Source organism: Chiloscyllium punctatum, chromosome 12 (genome assembly GCF_047496795.1).
Source record: "Chiloscyllium punctatum isolate Juve2018m chromosome 12, sChiPun1.3, whole genome shotgun sequence".
Classification (NCBI taxonomy): Eukaryota; Metazoa; Chordata; class Chondrichthyes; order Orectolobiformes; family Hemiscylliidae; genus Chiloscyllium; species Chiloscyllium punctatum.
Window position 1 is genome coordinate 4,673,451 of NC_092750.1, and position 19,765 is coordinate 4,693,215.

The 19,765-nt window shown below is 47.9% G+C and overlaps 1 protein-coding gene and 1 pseudogene across 1 annotated transcript in view; both read right to left on the reverse strand.

Moving 5' to 3' along the window:
- Positions 1 to 10,232, reverse strand: part of LOC140483565 (carbohydrate sulfotransferase 11-like) — a 52,851-nt pseudogene extending 42,619 nt beyond the window's left edge.
- A 9,383-nt stretch (positions 10,233 to 19,615) lies between these two features.
- Positions 19,616 to 19,765, reverse strand: part of LOC140483463 (uncharacterized) — a 176,643-nt gene continuing 176,493 nt past the window's right edge. Inside the window, exon 22 of the mRNA XM_072581659.1 lies at positions 19,616 to 19,679. The gene's annotated coding sequence lies outside the window, so the exon portion shown is untranslated. The remainder of the gene's footprint in view (positions 19,680 to 19,765) is intronic.

A 19,765-nucleotide genomic window follows, 5' to 3' on the forward strand; every position in this document is an offset into this window, starting at 1 on the left:
CAGCTCTGCATCCTGTCTAAGTCGCACTGCAGCCTGCAATAGCCCTCGATACTATCGACGACACCTCCAACCTTTGTGTCATCTGCAAATTTTCTAACCCACTCCTCAACCTCCTCATCCAAGTCATTTATAAAAACTACAAAGAGCAGAGGCCCAAGAACAGAACCCTGTGGGACCCCACTCAACACTGACCTCCAGGCAGAATAATTTCCATCTACAACCACTCTCTGCCTTCTGTCAGCTAACCAATTCTGAATCCAGATAGCCAAATCTCCCTGTATCCCATACTTCCTGACTTGATGAATGAGCCGACCATGGGGAACCTTATCAAATTCCTTGCTGAAGTCCATATACACCACATCCACTGCTCAACCTTGGTCGACCTGTCTTGTCACCTCCTCAAAGAACTCGATAAGGTTTGTGAGGCATGACCTGCCCCTCACAAAGCCATGTTGACTGCCTTTAATCACGCTGAGGGATAGTCATAAATTCTATCCCTCAGAATTCTTTCCAAAACCTTGCTGACCACAGACGTGAGACTGACTGGTCTGTAATTGCCAGGGATTTCCCTATTCCCCTTCTTGAGAAGACGAACAACATTCACCTCCCTCCAACCCTCCAGTATGACTTCCATGGAGAGGGAGGAAACAAATATGTTTGCCAGCAGTTTAGCAACCTCCTTTCTCGCTTCCTGGAGCAGCCGAGGATAAATCTGGTCTGGCCCTGGGGACTTATCAATCTTCATGTTTGCCAACAAGTGGAGGCCATTCAGCCCTTTGAGATCCAATCTGTCATTCTCTGGGATCATGTTGGATTTTCTGCCTCCAGGTCAGTGTCCTGCACAATCCCCAAGTTCCTTGATCTATGATCCTTTACGGTGGTCAGTGTTTCCCACTGTAATTCCTACATCCCTATTGTATTAACTGTGCGGGGAATATTTGCAAGGACATCAAGTATTCTTTCCCCAGCACCAACATCTTCCAAAATAATAAGAGCAAAACACTACAGATGCTGAAAATCTGAAACAAATGCAGAGCAAGTCCTGGAGAAACTCTGCAGGTCTGACAGCATCTGGGGAGAAAGTTCATTCCTGAACTGGACTCAGAGTTGCAGAGATGTGCAGCATGGAAACAGACTCCTCAGTCTAACTCCTCCATGCTGACCAGATATCCTAACCTAATCTAGTCCCATTTGCCAGCACCTAGTTCATATCCCTCCAAACCCTTCCCATTCATATCCCCATCCAGATGCCTTTTAAATGCTGTAATTGTACCAGCCTCCACCACTTTGTCTGGTATTGTTTGATATTTCCTGCATTGATCACAGAAGAGACAACTCCAGTCAAAGATAAACAGTAAAGGGGGCAGTAGCAATATGCACTAGTCCCCCAGAGTTTCTCAGCAAGTTGTTCAAATCCCGTCACAGCACCTGGCAGAATTAATCTCATTAATAAAATCGGAAAGACACCATTGTCATTAAAACCTGCCCTTTGGAGAAGGAAACCTGCCATCCTCACTCAGTCAAGGTCACAGCCATGTGCTTCATTCAGAAATGCTTTCGCTGTTCAAGGGCTAATTAGGGATGGAGTTTTTCAAGCAAATCAGGGCATCACTGTTACAGGAAGGATAGATCAGCTCGGAGGGAGAACAACACAACTTTACAGAACAATACCTGGACTTCAGGGGTTAAGTAATGGGGAGAGATTATTCAGATTAGGCCTGTTTACTCTGGAATTTAGCAGCTTCAGGGGTGACCCGAGTTGGGGGAGAGAGAATAGAGCTTGGGGCAGGGTCTGAAAACAAACTCCTCGGGTCTTCCTGGTTTTTAAACAGGAGGACGTTTCTGCTGGTCCGGTCTGTCCTGTTGGATAGTCAGTTGATAATGCAGCCAGGGTGGAGGATGGGAGAATCTGGTGGGGAGGGAGAACTCAGGGTCAGCAGCAGACACATGGAACAGTGAGACTGTGTGTTTGTAGACGATGGTGCTGAGGGACAGGGGGTAGGTGAGGAACAGGAGGGGCCAGGGATTTGGGAGGGTTGGGGGGGCGGGGGGGCATTGGTGGTGGAGTGTAGTACATACAATGGGGAGTGGGGAGATAAAGCAGTGCCCATGATTCTGACAGTGACTGAACAGATAAGAATGGAACCAGGAGAGAGCAGTCCATGTTCTGTCCCACCCCCTACAACTTGACATGGGGCGGGGGGGGGGGAGGGGCACGAAGATTTGGAGAGACACAGGAGACAGGGAGAGCCCACCCAGACTGCAGCAGCATTCCGGATTACCGTGGTGGATCGAGCTGTGGTCACATCTTCATTTTCCCGTCCACTCCCCGTGTGCCTCAGCTCTCTCGACTGGAATCGATCCAATCCAGCCACACATCAGTGTAAAGACCCACTCTCTATGACATTCTGGGGGAGGGGGGGGCACTCACTGAGGGAAAAGATTCAGCCAGGGTGGAGGATGTACAAGGGAGACTCCGAGTCTGAAAGTGTGCCCCTCATTTTGTCCAAACCTCATGCAACAAGAAACATCTATTTTATGGGAGAAATCAAAACTTTTAAAAGGCGTTGGGGATATGGAAAGATAGTGGACATGTGACATTGAGACAGATGATCATACAGAATAGAGCAGCAGGCTTGAAGGGCTGAATGGCCAACTCCTGCACCGAGCTTCTGTGTTTGTAAATCTCTCAAACTTACACCTCAAACAAATCAATCAATATTAACCTCAGAGAGAGCGCCGAGGGAGCGCCGCGCTGTCGGAGGGTCAGTGCTGAGGGAGCGCCGCCCTATCGGAGGGTCAGTGCTGTGGGAGCGCCGCACTGTCAGAGGGCCAGCACCAGCTGATACTGGGAGATGGTGAGTGATCTGTTGTCGTGTAGCTCTTTCAGATTTGTCTCTCTCCCAGCACTGAGTATATTTTCGATTAAACTAACTTTCAAAAGCTGTGCAGCCCTTTTCAAACTCAAACCATGAGGCTACAAAGTGTTTTTTGGAAAGCAATGGGATGCCAACACAAAACAATTACAGACTGTTCCTCATCTTCCCACAAATATGGATTTCACAATCACACTCATCACCACATCCCTTCATCTCAAGCCACAAAAATGGAAATAGAAAAACAGCCTTGGTGAATAACCTCCAGCCAACAGGGGGATTACATCTCAGATTATATTATGCTCATCTTTCAGTAACATTGGAATTTCACCATGTGTTTTCACAATGAATATTCCAGAGGGGAGGGGAGAATGACTGCCCTTGACATCAAGGCTGCATTCAACAGAGTGTGGCATCACAGAGCCCTAGAAAAACCCGGAATCAATGGGAATCAGGGGGCAAACTCTCCACTGGTTGGAGTCATTCCTGGTACATGGGAAGATGGTTGTGGCTGTTGGAGGGTCAGTCATCTCAGCTCCAGGACATCTCTGCAGGAGTCCCTCAGGGGAGTGTCCTAGACCCAACCACCTTCAGCTGCTTCATCAATGACCTTCCCTCTATCATTAGGTCAGAAGTGGGGATGGTCACCGATGATTGCACAATGTTCAGGACCATTCACATCTCCTCAGATACTGAAGCATTCTGTGTCCAAATACAGCAAGATCTGGACAATGTCCAGGCTTGGGCTGACAAGTGGCAAGTAACATTCACACCAAACAAATACCAGACTATGGCCATCACCAATAAGAGACAATCTAACCCCCCGCCCCTTGACATTCAATGGTGTTACTATCACTGTACCCCCCCATTGTCCTGGAGGTTACCATTGATCAGAAACACAACTGGGCTCACCACATAAACATAGCGGCTCCAAGAGCAGGTCAGAGGCTGGGAATCCTGCAGCGAGTAACTCCCCTCCTGATTCCCCAAAGCCTGTCCACCATCTACAAGGCACAGGTCAGGAGTGTGATGGAATCCTCCTCACTTGCCTGGATGGGGGCAGCTCCAACAACACTCAAGAAGCTCGACACCATCCAGGGACAAAGCAGCCGCTTGATTGGCACCACATCCACAAACATCCCCTCCCTCCCCCACCGATGCTCAGTAGCAGCAGTGTGTACTATCTACAAGATGCACTGTAGTAATTCACCAAAAATTCTCAGGCAGCACCTTCCAAACCCACGACCATTTCCATTTAGAAGGACAAGGGCAGCAGATAAATGGGAACACCACCCCCTGCCAGTTCCCCTCAAGCCCCTCCCCATCCCGACTTGGAAATATATCGTCGTTCCGTCAGTGTCGCTGGGTCAAAACCTGCTGAAGCTTTTCATCACCCACGGGAGGTGGAGGTCACCGACCAGGCCAGCATTTGTCGGCCATCCCTAATTGCTCCCCGAACGGAGTGTCTTTGGAGGGAATTTGCGACAAAAAGGGTTGGTTTTCTGGGAGAGAGTTCCTCTATCCATGCCTGAGGTTTGCACAAAGCCCTTTTTGTGTCCTGCAGGTTGGCTGGTGTTCAGGAATAATTGCTCCTGACTGTTCTCGCTCTTCAGTTAACTGTCTGAGCACATTCATCACGAGAACAGCGGGGATGTGGGAAACTAATCCACTGCACAACAGTCTCTCCCTGGTACGTGGTCTGTTTCCATTTCGGGGGATGTCTACATTCCCCTTCCAAACCTTTCCTGAAACTGCTAACTCTTCACGGGCATCGTTCAGAATCATTGAATCCCTACAGTGTGGAAGCAGGCCAGTCATCCCATCAAATCCATACTGACCCTCCGAAAAACATCCCACTCAGACTCACCCCCTACCCTATCCCTGTCACCCTGCACTCCCCATGGCTAATCCACCCTAACCTGCACATCTTCGGACTGTGGGAGGAAACCAGAGCACCCGGAGGTAACCCACGCAGAAACGGGGAGAATGTGCAAACTCCACACAGACAGTCACCTGAGGGTGGGATCGATCCTGGGATCCTGATGCTGAGAGGCAGCAGTGCTAACCACTGAGCCACCGTGCCATTCAGAGAGCACTGATGACACTCGTGCACACAGCAAGATCCCAAAGTCAACAACATGATCACGCCAGCACGCACGGATTCATCGACGTCGGTTGAGGGATAAATATTGGTTCAGACTCTGGAGATAAGCCCCCAGTGTTACTGGTTTTCCAAATTACAGCTCCTGGGTCTATCGTCTATACCCAGGAGATAAGGCCTCATTTATAAAAAGCTCATCTGAAAATAAAATACATTGGTGCACACACAGACGGGCACGCCAGTACAGGACACACACGTGTACAAGTGTGCAAACAAGGAGTACGTGCATGTGTACACACAGCAGGCACGTAATCACATGAAAACCTGCTGCAACCAGCAGGAACTCTCCCTGATGTTAACCAATGCTCCAGTTGAGTTTGTCTTGCTCAGAATTCTTGTGGAATTTCCCATTCAGCACCAGCAGCCTGACAGCACAGCGGGGGTGGGGAGGAGTCTCCAGCACAATCAGCCTGGGGAGACATACCCAGGACAACTGCTCCTTCTGGGAGCTGGATCAGACCGTGTTGTTGCATTGACGTAGCGCCTGCCTCCTGCCGCTCACCGTGAGCTACAGCAGCAGGCGATTGAAAACTGGACAAAACCAGTCAGGGGCGTTCTTGTAGGTTCCATGCTAAGCACAACTCACCCCTCCCTTAGGGTCGTGGATCATTGAATCCTTACAGGGCAAATAGAGGCCATTTGGCCCATCGAGTCTGCACTAACCCTCTAAAAAAGCATCTCACCAAGATCATCCCCCCCCCCACTTTACCCTATCCCCATAACCCCGTGTTTCCCATTGGCTAACCTCCACATCCCTGGTCATTATGGGTAATTTAGCATGGCCAATCCTGAGCTGCACATCTTTGGGTTGTGGGCGGAAACCGGAGCACCCGGAGGAAACTCTCACAGACACGGGGAGAATGTGCAAACTCCACACAGACAGTCGCCCAAGGGTGGAATCGAACCTGGGTCCCTGGCGCCATGAGGCAGCAGTGCTAACAACAGGGCAACACAGGTCAGGTTTAATACTTGGAAATAATATTTCAAGATCCCTGACTCGGAACAGGTGAAGGCCATTCAGTCCTTCAAATCTGTCCACCATTTTATCAGATCCTAGCTGATCTGTAACTCCAGTAAGCCATTCTTCCCCAGACTCAACAAACTACGAGCTCACATTTGGAAAGCTCCTTCAGTACCCAGAGAGTTTTGGGTAAGTTCTCCAGGTTTCCATTTCCCTTCAGTCTGGAAGTGCTGCCTACTTCCCTCGGAGGGGAGTGATTCTGTGGAATTCTTTCCCACGGAGTGCTGTCGGGGGCTGGGTCATTCAGGATACTCAAGGCTGAGGCAGACGGATTGTTTAATCAGGAAGGGGATCGAGGGTTAAAGGGGATGAGGCAGGAAAGTGGAGTTGAGGATTATGAAACCAGCCATAACCTGACTGAATGGTGAAGCAAGCTTGATGGACCGAATGGCCCACTTCTGCTCCCATGTCTTACACTCTGAACTCTGCGTCTGCAGTCACCTGTGTGCCAGACTGGGTAAGAACAATACAGGAGAAGGTGGTCACTGCAAATGCTGGGGGTCAGTCAAGAGTGTGGTGCTGGAAAAGCACAGCAGCTCAGGAAAAGTTTTTACAAGTATTAAAAAAAGTGATCCATGTCACTCCCTAAGGAAGGGCTCGTGCTTGAAACGTCGATTCTCCTGCCCCTCGGATGCTGCCTGAGCTGCTGTGCTTTTCCAGCACCACACTCTTGACTAACAGCAAGACAGCACAGGAACAGGCCTGTCAGCCCACCTACACTGTGGTAACACATGATGCCTTCCTAAACTAAAATCCTTTTGCCTTTATGCTGTCCGATGTCCCTCTATTCCCTGCCCCTTCATGTATCTGTCAAGATGCCTCTTATTTGCTGTTACTGCACCCACATCCTCTGACAGCACATTCCAGGCACTTACCATCCTGTGTGTGTGAAACACCTGCCTCTCACATCCCCTTCAAACTTACCCCCTTTTACCTTAAACCTACGCCTCCGTAGTAATTGACCTCCCTACCCTGGGATAAAGATTGCGACTATCCAGTCTGTCTGTGCCTTTCAGAAGTTTATAAACTTTATCTGCTCACCCCTCATCCTTCAATGTTCAAGTGAAAACAAACCAAGTTTATCCAGTGAAGGTGGTGTTTGGTATGCTTTCCTTTATTGGTCAGAGTATTGAGTACAGGAGTTGGGAGGTTATGTTGTGACTGTACAGGACATTGGTTAGGCCACTGTTGGAATATTGTGTATAATTCTGGTCTCCTTCCTATTGGAAAGATGTTGTGAAACTTGAAAGGGTTCAGAAAAGACTTACAAGGATGTTGTCAGGGTTGGAGGATCTGAGCTACAGGGAGAGGCTGAACAGGCTGGGGCTGTTTTCCCTGGAGCGTCGGAGGCTGAGAGGTGACCTTATGGAGGTTTATAAAATCATGAAGGGCACGGATAGGGTAAATAGACAAAGTCTTTTCCCTGGGGTGGGGAGTCCAGAACTAGAGGGCATAGGTTTAGGGTGAGAGGGGAAAGATATAAAAGAGACCTAAGGGGCAACTTTTTCACGCAGAGGGTGGTACGTGTATGGAATGAGCTGCCAGAGGGAGTTATGGAGGCTGGTACAATTACAACATTTAAGAGGCATTTGGATGGGAATACGAATAGGAAGGGTTTGGAGGGATATGGGCTGGGTGCTGGCAGGTGGGACTAGATCGAGTTGGGATATCTGGCCGGCATGGACGGGTTGGACTGAAGGGTCTGTTTCCGTGCTGTACATCTCTAGGACTCTCCCCATAGCTAATTTCTTCCCTAAGGGGCATGGGTTGACCAGATGGGTTTTCACAGCAATTGATGTCTGTTAATAAATTCCGAAACAAATTAACAGAATTTAAATTACACAAGGTGCTGTGGTGGGATTTGAACCTGTGGCTCCAGAACATGAGCCTGAGCTCCTGCATTTCTCATCCAGTGACATTAACCCCGAGCAGGGGCTGCTGCAGGTTAGAGAAATAGGGAAGGTGGGGGAACCAGGTGAGTTAGTGTACTGCCCATAGCATTTGGATGAGGGCAGGTTCCGAGGCTAGAAGCTGGATTGGCAAGTCAAGTCATCAAAGGCACAGATGAGGACTTCAGTAGCCGATGAGCCGAGCTGGGGTGGAGCCCTGATGACATCACAGAAATGGGCAGGGTCAGTGACAGGCTGATCTCGGCGTGAGGGAATATGATATTCAAATGGCAAAGGGTCAGGATCAGCACCAAGCAGCTACTGTATGGTGTAGGAGGGAGTCTGTGACGGGTGCCAAAAATTCCCCAACTCTGGTTTACTTTGGGCTGTGAATTCTCTCTGAATGTCAATGAGCAGATTCTTTGTCAAAGTAACAAAGCCACAAACTCAAAAGGAGCTGGAAAGCAGCCCAAGCAGAGCAACTCAATCCCAGCCAGAGAGAAGGAGCAGGGCAGTAATTGGCCCAGAGCCCCACTCTCCATCTATGAACATCTCAGTCTCATACTGATCAAACATTCAACCCCAAGGTTTAAATACAAAAGGAGTTTCTGAAGAGCAGATACCAGACAAGAAAATACACCACATTGCAACAACAACAACAGTATTTAGATAGCATTTCCAACATGATAACAGAGGTGGGAAGCAATATGACAGTAGTGTCAGGAGGGAATGCACAGCTAGCAATGGTGAAGCAACACCAATCAAGGACAGAGCTGAAGTAGCTGAGCTAACCGGGAAGGGGCAGGGAGGAATTTTAAAACAAATCTGAACCCATCAGAAAAATCATCATGTGGCCATTGTGTAGATGTTGCAGAAAGGACATCAGTCGCAGAGGTACACAAACTTCAGACACCAGCGTCTCGAATACACTCAGAATCACACTATCCAGTCAGACTCACACATAAACACTTTGGTCAAGGGCACAACCATAGCACAATCCATTTACAGGACATTTTGGGGAGAGGGTCTCCGAGATCTCCTGCTAGCCCCCTCTGTAGTGGGATCGCATGTTCAGAACTGTTCAAGTTCTCCAAAGTCCACACTGATCCCTCAGCTAGAACCAGCTCTCACTTTCCGGTAAATTAAAATGCCACACCCAAGAAAGTTTAAAAATCCCACAACACCAGGTTATAGTCCAACAGGTTTATTTGGAAGCACTAGCTTTTGGAGCGCTGCTCCTTCGTCAGCTGTTCCTACATCATCATACTGCTTCCAATTAAACCTGTTAGACTATAACCTGGTGTTGTGGGATTCTTAACTTTGTCCACCCCAGTCCAACACTGGCTCTTCCACATCATGACACCCAAGAAAATCACCCTCATCGCCTTCTCCTCCCCACAGCAAGCCCACAAACTGCCCAGTGTTTCTGCAATCCCCCTTCCCAGGGTTTATTTTCCAGGACATTTGCTTCAAATGTCTAACTTGGCCCAGTGAGATGACCCTGTTCCCACCCCAGTCCAGACCTAATGCTGATCATTGATCCCCATGTACAGTAACTGCTGGGGCAGTGCTGCACTATCAGAGGCACTCTCAGTTCAGATTTTTTTTTAAAAAACCAGGCCTCATGAGTCCACCCGGGTAAACGTGATTGATTCCCCGGTCTCTATTCCAAAGGAAGGGGGTAAAAGTCACCCTCAAAGTCGATCATCTTGGTCATTGCTGAGTCTGGGAGTTTGCTGAGCGCGAATTGCCGTTTCTGTATCACAACTGACTTCAAGGTAGCTCCTATAAATGGGAAGTTCCCTGGATATGTACATGAAAACTACCTTTAAACATTGGAAATTTGATTTTTTTCCCCCTTTTTTAAAAAAAAAGCCATCAACGTGTCAGCAGTTCTCAGTCTCTTCACTGACCCAGCTAACTTTTAAACACTTGATGTAGATTGCCATGATTGGGGGGGGGGGGGGGGGGCATTACACGAAATTCCCCACCCCAGCACCGTCCCGGTGAATTTCCAAATCGCTGCAGAGTCAATTTCACCCGTTACATTACCTGGGCTGAAACTGCCTTGGAAGTAAAGGACGAGGAGGAGGAAGGATCCCAGGCAGGTCAGAGCGGCGAGGCGAACCGCCCGGGACCTCCTCATTGCACTCAGCTCCAGCCTGGGGTAAGCAGGAACACTTTACCCCCTCTGCCCGGCTCTCTGGCTGTGCAGACAGAGGGAGCACAGACACACGCTGCCTTCCCAATCCGATACCGTCCGCCACAATGTATCCCCGCTTCAATGTAGCAGGTTCCACTGGGACCTACCACCAGGGTAGGGGGGGTGCTCCACCAACCACTGCCACCTCTAAACCTGCCTCTCTCCCAGCTTTCAGCAGATTACCTTCAGCATTAACCATACACTACTCACACTTTTAATCCTTTGCAATACTATTTCGATGAAGGGCCCGGATGTCTGAAGCCAGTTCCCTTTGTCCTGTTGTCCACCCCCTCGATAGTTGGTTCATCCCGTTACCGTATTGTCTCGAATAAACCTTCCCCACACGCCCGTCCATTCAGAAGCAGAGTCATAGAGATGTACAGCACGGAAACAGACCCTTCGGTCCAACCCGTCCATGCTGACCCAGATATCCCAACCCAATCTAGTCCCACCTGCCAGCACCCAGCCCATATCCCTCCAAACCCTTCCTATTCATATACCCATCCAGATGCCTCTTAAATGTTGCAATTGTACCAGCCTCCACCACATCCTCTGGCAGCTCATTCCATACACGTACCACCCTCTGTGTGAAAAAGTTGCCCCTTAGGTCTCTTTTATATCTTTCCCCTCTCACCCTAAACCCATGCCCTCTAGTTCTGGACTCCCTGACCCCAGGGAAAAGACTTTGTCGATTTATCCTATCCAGACCCCTCATAATTTTATAAATCTCTATAAGGTCACCCCTCAGCTTCCCATGCTCCAGGGAAAACAGCCCCAGCCTGTTCAGCCTCTCCCTGCAGCTCAAATCCTCCAACCCTGGCAACATCCTTGTAAATCTTTTCTGAACCCTTTCAAGTTTCACAACATCTTTCCAATAGGAAGGAGACCAGAATTGCGCGCAATATTCCAACAGTGGCCTAACCAATGTCCTGTACAGCCACAACATGATCTCCCAACTCCTGTACTCAATACTCTGACCAATAAAGGAAAGCATACCAAACTCCTCCTTCACTATCCTATCTACCTGTGACTCCACTTTCAAGGAGCTATGAACCTGCACTCCAAGGTCTCTTTGTTCATCAACACTCCCTCGGATCTTACCATTAAGTGTATAAGTCCTGCTAAGATTTGCTTTCCCAAACTTCAGCACCTCGCATTTATCTGAATTAAACTCCATCTGCCACTTCTCAGCCCATTGGCCCATCTGGTCCAGATCCTGTTGTAATCTGAGGTAACCTTCTTCGCTGTCCACTACACTTCCAATTTTGGTGTCATCTGTAAACTTACTAACTGTACCTGTTATGCTCACATCCAAATCATTTAAGTAAATGACAAAAAGTAGAGGACCCAGCACCGATCCTTGTGTCACTCCACTGGTCACAGGCCTCTAGTCTGAAAAACAACCCTCCACCACCACCCTCTGTCTTCTACCTTTGAGCCAGTTCTGTATCCAAATGGCTAGTTCTCCCTGTATTCCATGAGATCTAACCTTGCTAATCAGTCTCCCATGGGGAACCTTGTCGAATGCCTTACTGAAGTCCATACAGATCACATCTACTGCTCTGCCCTCATCAATCCTCTGTTACTTCCTCAAAAAACTCAATCAAGTTTGTGAGACATGATTTCCCACGCACAAAGCCATGTTGACTATCCCTAATCAGTCCTTGCCTTTCCAAATACATGTACATCCTGTCCCTCAGGATTCCCTCCAACAACTTGCCCACCACCTACGTCAGGCTCACCGGTCTATAGTTCCCTGGCTTGTCCTTACCACCTTTCTTAAACAGTGGCACCATGTTAGCCAACCTCCAGTCTTCTGGCACCTCACCTGTGACTATCGATGATACAAATATCTCAGCAAGAGGCCCAGCAATCACTTCTCTAGCTTCCCACAGAGTCCTTGGGTACACCTGATCAGGTCCTGGGAAGGGTAAGAGTCAAATTCTTGCAAATGTTGGGGATCTGAAATAAAAACAGGGAGTACTGGAGGATCTCTGCGGATCACAGAGATCTACAGCTCGATAGTAGACCCTTCGGCCCATCGATGTGTCTGTGAAAAGGCAGAGAAAAAGAGAAAAACAGAGTTAATGTTTCGATTCCAATTACTGTTTCCCCTTTCACTGATACTGCCAAACCATAAGACCATGATTGAGAGGTGTAGAATTAGACCATTCGGCCCATCAAGTCTACTCCACCATTCGTTCATGGCTGACATGTTTCTCAACTCCAGTCTCCTGCCTTCTCCCTGTAACCCTTGATCCTCTAACCAATCAGGAACCGATCTATCTCTGTCTTATTGCCTTGGCCTCCACAGCCCTCTGCAGGAATGTATTCCACAGATTCCCCACCTTCTGGCTGAAGAAATTCCTCCTCATCTCAGTCCTAAAGGTCAGACACCAGGTTATAGTCAGAATGGTTTATTTGAAATCACAAGCTTTTGGAGCGCTGTGCCTTTGACAGGTGAGGTGAGAGGGAAGAGCACAGACATGGAATGTATGAGCAGAGAGATCAAGGGTGGAGAGATCAAAGGATCATACAGAGTCGGATAATAAATCTCTGTGGGTGACCAAGAGGGTCAGACGGTGTGAGTAATGTGTCAGCAGCTGAATAAAGTTAAAAATCACACAACATCAGGTTATAGTCCAAAAGGTTTAGTTGCACCTGGTGAAGGAGCGTCGCTCCGAAAGCTAATACTTCCAAATAAACCTGTTGGATTATAACCTCGTGTCGTGAGATTTTTAACTTTGTACACCCCAGTCCAACACCAGCATCTCCAAATCATAATAACAGCTCAACAGTAAGTGAAGGGAATGACCTATAATTCAATTAATTGTGGCAGAGCGACAATTATATTAAAAAATAAGATGGCACTGGAGACAAACCGAACAGCTAGAATAACATGATAACAAGAGTTACATGTTGAGGGTCAAATCATCAAGTGCAGACCCAGAGTCCTCAACCACTCCTCATATGACCAGCCCTTTATCCCCAGGATCATTCTTATAAAGCCCGCTGGACCCCGTCTAATACCAGCACTCCTTCCTTAGACATGTGATTCAACACTGCTCACAATATTCCAAATACAGTCTGACCAGCACCTTATATGGCCCTCAGCAGTACATCTCTGTTCTTGTGTTCTAGCTACCTCAGAATGGGCTCTCATTTAGCAGCCTCCTTTACAACACCTTGTTAAAGGCTTTCTGGAAATCCAAATAGATCACAGCCACTGAGTCTCCTTTGTCTAACTTGCTCATTACTTCCTCAAAGAGTCCTGACAGATTTGTCAGGCCTGGCCTCTCCTTGACTTCCCTTAGTTTTACAAAGCACTTCTGCAGTCTCATCCTTATTAACGGACTCTAAAACCTCACCAACTTCATGGCTAACTGGCCTATGGTTTCCTGTCTTCTGCCTCCTTCCCTTCTTAAACAGGGGAGGGGGGGGGGGTTACATTAGCCATTTTCCAGTCCTCTGGGACCCTCCCTGACTCCAGTGATTCCTGAAAGGTCACCACCAAAACCTTCAATATCTCTTCACCTATCTCCGTCAGCTCTCTGGGGGTGTAGTCCATCTGGTCTGGGTGATTTATTCACCTTCAGACCTTTCAGCTTCCCCAGCACTTTCTCCTTAGTGATGGCCAATACACTCACCTCTGTCCCCTGACTCTCTCCACGTTCCAGAGTTGCTGGTGTCTTCCACTGTGAAAACTGATGTGAACTACCTATTCAGCTGGTCTGCCATTTCTTTGTTCCCCATTACTACTTCTCCAGCCTCATATTGCAGCAGATCCAATGTCCACTCTTGCCTCTCTCATCTTTTATATACAAAACAAATCTTGTACTCTTCTTTTATATTACCAGGAAATTTCTCTGCTGAACAGGAGTGGTATGGTGGCTCAGTGGTTAGCACTGCTACCTCACAGCACCAGGGACCCAGGTTCAATTCCCACCTTGGACAACTGTCTAAGTGGTGTTTGCACATTCTCCCAGTGTCTGTGTGGGTTTCCAATTTTTCTCCCACAGTCCAAAGATGTGCATGTTAGGTAAATTGTGTTGGGTGGATTAGTCAGGGATAAATATAGGGCTGGATTGGTTTCTCTTCGGAGGGTTGGTTTGGGCTGATTGGCCTGTTTCCACACTGTAGGTAATCTAATCTAAAAACAGCTGAATGCACTCCCAAGTTTTTGTCTCTACCTCTTTTGAGTCTGCCCCCAATTTCACTGGAAGTATACACCCAATGTAGGAGGATGCCATTCCGCCTATCACACCAGTGCTGGCTTCTCACCAGAGAATTCATATAGCACCTACCGCAGTCTATTGTGTGCAGTTCTGGCAGCAATATTATAGGAGGAATGTGACAGCACTGGAGAAGGTGCAGAGGAGGTTTACCAGAATGTTGCCTGGGCTGGAGAGTTTGAGTTATGAAGAGAGATGGGACAGATTGGGGTTATTTTCCAAGGAGTAGAGGAGACCGAGGGGGGTCATAATTGAGATGTGTCAAATTACGAGGGGACGTAGACAGGACATTTCCCCTGGATGGAGAGATCAGGGAACATCAGTTGAAGGCAAAGGCGAGAGGTTCAGACAGGATTGGAGGAAGAGTCCTTGATGCAGAGTGGGTTGGGAATCTGGAACTCTCTGCCTGGGAGGGTGGGAGAGCCAGAAACCCTCAGCACGTTGAAGAAGGATTTGGTAAGGCCAAGGAATACGGCGATGGTCCGCGTGCTGGGAAATGGGATTAGTTGTTTTTGACGTGTACAGACACGAGGGGCCAAAGGGTCTTTTCGTGTGCTGTAGACACTTTGACTCCAAATGTCCTGAAGCATTTTCGGTCACTGGTTAAATTTCATGCTGTGGGCAGCAGCTGTGAAGGAATGGAAGGTTGAGTCTCACTTGGAGAATCCAATTCCCATGTCAGCTTCTGATAGGAGATGGGGAGGAGGATGGAGGAGCTCGTTACTGCCGGGATTGTTGAGGGAGGGGGTGCATTGGGAGGGTCCACTGTTTAAGCATAGAGTGAGTGCGGCCTATTGCAGAAGGTGGTGTGTCAAACCACAACCCCAAACCCCCAGATGGAGGGGAGGCAGAGGTTTGGAATTTTGGGATTTAGGGAAGACAGAGAGATGTGTTGTGTTAATAGTGGCCTGTAACACATTCATATTCTCATTAGCACTGGACAGCAGTGTTTCCTGCTCTGTTACTTACATCTGTAGGGCTCTTGTGATCCGATGGTAGCGTCCCTCCCTCTACCCTGGGAGGCCCAAACCCTAGCAAGGCTCCAAACCTACGACCACTTCCATCTAGAAGGACAAGGGCAGCAGATACATGGGAACACCATCCCCTGTAAGTTCCCCTCCAAGCCCCTCACCATCCTGACTTGGAAATATATCATCGTTCCTTCAGTGTCGCTGGGTCAGAATCCTGGAATTCCCTCCCTAAGGGACATTGTGGGTCTACCCACAGCACATGGACTGCAGCGGGTCAAGAAGGCAGCTCACCCCCACCTTCTCAAGGGGCAACTAGGGATTGGGAATAAACACTGGCCTCAGAATTAAACACTGCTCTCCCACTGAATGGGAGAGTGTGGATTTTAAACTGCAGTAGGACTTGACTCCAACACTCCTCTCATTCAGAAGGTCAGATTCTAATGACTGTGACAAACTATGAGAAGAATGAATATGTTTGAAAATAAAAGCATTTGGCAGAATCCCATGATGGAAATTCATCCCAACAATTACTAACAATCAGTTTACAATGCAACTCACAACTTTTATAGGTGGGTCAGGAGAGATGTTACAAAGCACTTCCACACACAAAGGGTGGGAGAAATTTGGAACTCTCTTCCACAAACGGCAGGATCAGCTGTTAATTTTAAATCTGGGATAGATACGAGACATTGGTGAGACATCTCCTGGAGTATTACGCACAGATTTAGTCCCTTTACTTTAGGAAAGGTGTAGTCACACTGGGGGCGGTTCAGAGGAGGTTCACTAGATTGATTCCAGAGATGAGAGGTTTTCGAGTTAGATTCCCTACAGTGTGGAAACAGGCCCTTCAGCCCAACAGGTTCACACTGACCCTCTGAAGAGTATCCTACACAGACCCATTACCCTACATTTTCCCCTGACTAATGCACCTAACCTACACTTCCCTGTAATGCAATGGACAATTTAGCATGGCCAATTCACCTGACCTGCACATCTCTGGATTGTGGGAGGAAACCAGAGCTCCCGGAGGAAACCCACGCAGACACGGGGAGAATGTGCAAACTCCACACAGACAGTTGCCCAAGGGGGGAATCAAACCCAGGTCCCTGGCGCTGTGAGGCAGCAGTGCTAACCACTGAGCTGCCGTGCCATCTGAAGAGAAATTAAACAGTTTAGGCCTTTACTCCCTGGAAGTTAGAAGAACGAGGGGAGTGGTATTCAGGATGATAAAAGGTGTGGATAAAATAGACACAGAGTGGATGCTTCCTGTTGTGGGGCGTTCTAGGCTGAGAGGTTATAGTCTTAGGATAAGGGGGAACAAATTTAAAACAGAGTTGAGGAGAAACTACATCTCCCAAAGGGATGTGAATCCGTGGAATTCCCTACCCCCAAAGTGTGGTGGATGCTGGGATAGTGAGTAAATGTAAGGAGGAGTTGGACAGATTTTTAATTGGTAATGGGTTTAAAGGGTATGGGGCGAAGGCAGGAAAATGGGGGGGAGCAGCAAGTCAGTCATGATCGAATGGTGAGGCAGACTCGATGGGCTAAATGGCCTAATTCTGCTCCTATTGCTTACGAGCTTATGAAGATAGACTTTTGTTAAGCAAAGTAATATGGGTCAATGGTAGGTGTATGGAGTTTGGACACAGCTGTAATCTCATTGAATAGTGGAACAGGCGTGAAGGGCTGAATGGCCTGCTTCTGTTCCTATATTACACTGATCACCCTCAGTTAATGACCTGATGGAAATCTGCTGTCAATGACCACCATGTGAATGCTGGTAACTAATTAATCTCCAGTGAAGTTGCAACGTAGGAACACTTTACTGCAGATGCTGGAATCTGTACCGAATACGACAAATGTTGGAGATTACATCGCAATGTTGCCTGACCCGCTGCGATCTCCAGCATTTTTCATTTTTGGGGGTGACCGTTACGCTGGTATAAACAGTTGTAGTGAGACACCAGAAATTGCTGGAGAAACTCAGCAGGTCTGGTAGCATCCATGCAGAGAGAAACAGAGTTATCGATTCAAATCCAGTGACCCATCTTCAGAATGGAAGATTAATCCAAATCACACTGGACTCGAAATGTTAACTCTGTTTCTCTCCTCATGGTTGCTGCCAGACCTGTAGAATTTTTCCAGCACTTTCTATGTACTTATTTCCGAACCACCGCAGTTTATGGGATCTTGCTGTGTACAAATTGGTGATTGTGTTTTCTACATTGCAACAGTGCTTCCACTTCAACGGAACTGCATTGGCTGGGAAACATTGAGGGATGTGCTGAGTTAGTGAAAGGTGTAGCAGAGACACAGAATCTCTCTAACACACTGCTGACTTCTGACAATAACTGGCTAACGTCAGTATTTGGTTTTCTACAACAAACAGTGGAAAACTTTAATATTTTTCCATTGCCTGTTGGCCACAGGCATTAGGCCTGTCATTAGCAACAACAAACTAGCCCGTGGTGTGACGATCATTTTCCACCCTCTAACACGCACACAACAAACTCCAGAACACAGGGATGAAAATACAATGCTGCTATTGACATTTTTTTAATATAAGCTCATTCCTGATGAAGGGCTTTTGCCCGAAATGTCAATTCCCCCACTCCTCAGATGCTGCCTGACCTGTCGTGCTTTTCCAGCACCACAAATTTTGACTCTAATCTCCAGCATCTGTAGTACCCACCATCGCCTATTTTTTTATAGAATGCCTATGGTGTGAAAGTAGGCCATTCAGCCCATCCAGTCCACACTGGCCCTCTGAAAAGTATCCCACCTAGGCCCACTCTGTCTCTGCATTTCCCAAAGCTAACCCACCCACCCTTCACACTTTTTAGATCATAGAATCCCTACAGTGTGGAAACAGGCCCTTCGGCCCAACAAGTCCACACCAACCCTCCAAAGAGTAACCCAGCCAGACCCATTCCCTACATTTAACCCGGACTAATGCACCCAACCTCCACATCCCTGAACATTGTGGACAATTTAGCATGACCAATCCACCTGACCTGCACATCTTTGGACTGTGGGAGGAAACCGGAGCACCCGGAGGAAACCCACGCAGACACGGGGAGAATGTGCAAACTCCACACAGACAGTCATCCAAGAGTGGAATCGAACCTGGGTCCCTGGCGCTGGGAGGCAGCAGTGCTAACCACTGAGCCAACGTGCCATGCCTGGCAATTGGTTCTTGGCAATTTAGAATGGCCAATCCACCCAGAGGGTGGTAATGCAGACAATGTGCAGACTTCACACAGACAGAGGCTGGAATCGAACCCGGGTCACTGGCGCTGAGACACTGTGCCAACTGCTGATGATCAATTTCATAGAGAATCCATTAGGTTCCTATTTGACAAGTCTGCGTTCTTTACTGTCCCACCTGGTTTCTCTGGCCATGGCTCAGTGGACAGGACAGTTGCTTCTGGGTGAATGGTTTGGACGGTCAAGTCCCTCCCCAGCCTGGCTGTCCAGTGAAATACTGACAGAGTGCGACCCTGTCAGAGGAGCTGTCTTTCAGGTGCTGAGGGAACTTTGCTGAGACAATGTCTCTTCCCGCACAACTGGAAGCACACTCCATTTCCGTTTCCATTGATGACGGAGATGATGAGCTGTACAATCTCCCAAAGATGTGTTAGTCTCTGGAATCCTCTTTGTCAGAGAGCCATCCAGGCTTGGTCATTGAATAAACATGAGGCAACGTTTGAATTGATTAGAAAAACTCAAGGGTTATGGGTGAAAGGCCAGAAAGTGGATTGAGTTTTATTAAGAGGCAAATTAAGATTGATGGATAAAATGGATGACACCTTCTCCGATTTTTCACCAAAATAACCCCGTGCTGTCCCTGTCCCTGGGAGTGTTTGATGGTGGACAATGTAGAGGAAGCTTTACTCTGTATCCAACCCTGTGCTGTCCCTGTCCCTGGGAGTGTTTGATGGTGGACAATGTAGAGAAAGCTTTACTCTGTATCTAACCCTGTGCTGTCCCTGTCCCTGTTTGATGGGGGACAGTGTAGAGGGAGTTTTACTCTGTATCTAACCCTGTGCTGTCCCTGTCCTGGGAGTGTTTGATGGGGGGACAGTGTAGATGGAGCTTTACTTTCAGTTTAAAAGAGTACAGAGTGCTTTCCAGTATGAACAATATTTGGGAGGGTTTGAATCTTGTTGCCAGGAATGTTGTCTTTGGAGTGTGAGTATAATTAAAAAACACACACATTAACATTCTGAAAAGAATGACTGCCGCAAGGGCACAATAAAACTCTTCTTTATTTCTTCTGTTTAATAGATGCAACATTTCACTCTCCAGCTTCCAAATACTCGCAGGCTGAAGGGAAACGGAAAAAACACAAGATGGAGTTGAGTTTAGTTCAGGATCGTGCAGAGCCATATTTTAACCAATTCCCTTCCCTG